The sequence below is a fragment of the Colobus angolensis genome, unplaced genomic scaffold, assembly GCF_000951035.1.
Source record: "Colobus angolensis palliatus isolate OR3802 unplaced genomic scaffold, Cang.pa_1.0 Scaffold261, whole genome shotgun sequence".
Taxonomy (NCBI): domain Eukaryota; kingdom Metazoa; phylum Chordata; class Mammalia; order Primates; family Cercopithecidae; genus Colobus; species Colobus angolensis.
The window spans coordinates 1728705-1732625 of record NW_012115833.1 but is presented as its reverse complement, the minus strand read 5'-3'; positions in this window follow the sequence as shown (position 1 = coordinate 1732625).

Below are 3921 nucleotides of genomic sequence, written 5' to 3'. Positions count from 1 at the left end.
ATTTCCTTTGAATAAGTACTCAGTAGTGGGATTGCTGGATTGTAGTTCTGTTTCTAGTCTTTGAGAAACCTCCATATTGTTTTACATAGAGACTACTGAAGTAATTTTACATTCCCACCAACAATGTTAGTTACATTTTCTCCACAACCTCACCAGCATCTGTTTTTTTTTGACTTTTTAGTAATAGCCATTCCGACTGGGGTAAGTTAATATTTCATTGTGGTTTTGATTTGCCTTTCTCTGATGATTAGTGATGTTATGCATTTTTTCATATACCTGTTGGCCATTTTCATGTCTTCTTTAGAAAAATGTCTATTCATATCCTGTGTCCAATTTAATGGAATTATTTATGCTTTTGTTGTTGTTTAGCTGTTTTGAGTTCCTTGTATGTTCTGGATATTAGTCTCCTGTCAGATGAATAGTATGCAAATATTTTCTCCCATTCAACAGGTTGTCTCTTCACTCTGTTGATTATTTCTCTAGCTATGAAGAAGTTGTTTAGTTTAGCTAAGTCCCGTTTGTCTATATTTGTTATTGTTGACTGTGCTTTTGAGGTCTTAGTCATAAATTCTTTGCCTAGACCTGTGTCAAGAAGAGTTTTCCCTATGTTTTTCTGTAGCATTTTTACAGTTCACGTTTTACATTTAACTCTTTAATCCATCTTGAGTTAATTCTTGTTTACGATATAGGGATCCTATTTCATTCTTCTGCCTACAGCAGTCCGATTTTCCAAAAACCATTTATTGAAGAGAGTGTCCTTTTCCCAGTGTATGTATTGTTTGCTTTGTTGAAAATTAGATGGCTAAAACTACGTAGCTTTATTTCTGGCTTATTTATTCTGTTCATTGATCTTTGTGTGTATTTTTATATCCATACCATGATATTTTGGTTATTATAGGCCTGTAATGTAAGTTGTATTCAGGTAATGTGATACCTCCAGCTTTATTCTTTTTTTGTTCAGGACTGCTTTGGCTATTCAGGCTCATTTTGGCTTCATATGAATTTTAGGATTGTTTTCTGATTCTGTGAAAAATAAGTATAGTATTTTGATAGGGATTGCACTGAATTTGTAGGTTGCTTTGGACTGTATGGTCATTTTAATGATATTAACTTTTCCTTTCTATAAGCATGGGATGTTTTTCCATTTGTTTATGTCATCTACATTTCTGTCATCAGTGTTTTGTAAATTTCCTCATAGATACAGTTCACCTCCTTGGTTAAATTTCCTAAGTATTTTGCTTTTTGGTAGTTGTTGTAAATTAGATTACATTTTTTATTCATTTCTGAGCTATATCATTGTTGGTATATGGAAACACTACTAGTTTTGTACATCAATTTTGTATCCCGAAATGTTACTAAATTTATTTATCAAATCTAGAAGATATTGGCAGTTTCTCTAGACTTTTCTAGATATAAGATTATATAATCATCAAACAGTGATAATTAAACTTCCTCTTTTCCAAGTTGAATACCTTTTATTTCTTTCTCTTGCTTGACTACTCTGGCTAGGACTTCCAGTTCTATGTTATTATAGGAATGGTGAGAGGGGACATTCTTATCTTGTTCCAGGTCTTAGAGAAAATGTTTTCAACATTTTCCCATTCAGTATGATATAGCTGTGTGTTTGTCATAATGGCCTTTATTGTTTTGAAGTTTCTTAATACCAAGTTTGTTAAGGGTTTTTATCATGAACGGATGATGAATTTTGCCAAATGCTTTTGATGCAGCCATTAAAATGATTATGTGTTCCTTTCCTTATTTCTGTTTATGGGATGTATCATATTTATTGATTTGCATATGTTGAACAATCCCTGCATCCCTGGTATAAAACCCAATGGACCATGGTGTATAATATTTTTGACATAGTAATGGATTCAGTTGGTTACTATTTTGTTGAGGATTTTTGTATCTGTGTTCATCAAATATATTGATCTGTAGTTTTTCTGTTTATGTTGTGTTTTTGTCTGGTTTTGGTATAAGGGTAATACTGGCCTTGTGGAATGAGTTAAGAAGAATTTTTTCCTCTTTGGTTTTTTGAAACAGTTTCAGGATTGGTATTCTTTCTTCCTTGCATGTTTGGTAGAATCTGGGTGTGAATCCATCTGGTCCTAGGGTTTTCTTTGTTGGGATACTGGTTCACTCTTGGGAAGTTATATTTTTACAAGAATCTATCAATTTTCCCTAGGTTTTTTATATTTATGAATGTATAGTTCTTCACAACACTCTCTGATGATCTTGTGCATTTTTGTGTTATCACTTGTAATGTTTCCATTTTCATTTCTGCTTTTGTTTATTGAATCTTCCTTTCTTGGTTAGTCTAGCTGGGAGTTATCAAGAACTGTTTATCTTTCTGAAGAACCAACTTTTCTTTTATTTGATCCATTGTACATTTTTTAGTCTCCATTTCATTTAGTTATGCTCTAATCTTTGTTATTTCTTTTTTTTTGCCATTTTTATATTTAGTTTGTTATTGCATTTCTAGTCCCTTTAGGTGTGTTGTGAAATTAATTGTAATTTTTATACATTTCTAATTTTTATTTTATTTTTCGTTTGAGACACTGTCTCACTCTGTTGCCCAGGCTGGATTCTACCTTCTGGGCTCAAGCAAGCCTCCCATCTTAGCCTCCCGAGTAGCTGTGACTACAGGTATGCACCACTAAACACAATTATTTTTTATATTTTTGTGGAGACAGCATCTCACTATGTTGCCCAGGCTAGTTCCAAACTCCTGAGCTCAAACAATTCAACCCCCTTGCACCTGCAAAGTGCTGGGATTTCAGGAATGAGCCAACTGTGTCTGGCCTGCTTTTCTAAATGTAGGCACTTTAGCACTGCTTTTGCTGTATTTCACAGATTTTTATATACTGTGTTTTAATTTTCATTTAATTCAATTATTTTGTCTTGATTTACCCAACAGTCATTCCAGACTATGTTGTTTTATGTATTAGTCTGTTTTCATGCTGCTGATAAAGACATACCTGAGGCTTAGCAATTTACAAAAGAAAGAGATTTAATGGACTTACAGTTCAGTGGCTGGGGGAGTCTCACAATCATGGCAGAACACAAGGAGTAGTGAGTCACATCTTACATGGATGGAAGCAGGCAAAATGAAAGCTTGTACAGAGAAACTCCCCCTTATAAAACCATCAGATTTCATAAGACTTATTCGCTATTATGAGAACAGCATGGGAAAGACCTGCCCCATGATTCAATTACCTCCTACCAGGCCCCTTTCACAACACGTGGGAATTCAAGATGAGATTTGGGCGGGGACATAGCCAAACCACATCATTTTATTTCCACATATTTGTATAGTTTCCAAAATTCCTCTTGGTATTGATTTCTAGTTTCATTTATTCCACTTTATTCTGAAACATTACTTGATTTAATTTAAATTTTTAGTAAGATATTTAAATTTTTCTAGTGGCCAAACATTCTTGGAAAATGTTCCATGTGCTAATGAAAAGAATATATATTCTGCAGTTGTTAGGTAAGATGTTCTGTAACTGGCTATTAGGTACATTTGGTCTATACTCCAGATTAAGTCTAACGTTTCTCTGTTAATTTTTGTCTTGATCTGTCTAGTATTGGGAGTGTGGTGTGGAAGTTCCCCACTATTATTGTATTGTTGTTTCTCTCTCTCCAGGTCTAGAAATATTTGTTTTATGGATTTAGGTGCTCCAATGTTGAGTGCATATATATTTAGAATTATTATAGACTCCTTCTGAATTGATTTATTTACCATTACATAATTATCTTATTTGTTATATTTTTACTCTTTATTACTTAAAGTATCTTTTATCTAAGTATAGCCATCCCCATTTACTTTTGTTTCAATTTGTGTGAAGTATCTTTTTCCACCCTTTTACTCTCAGCATACGTATCCTTATGAGTAAGTTTGTTGTAAGAAGCATAGAGTAA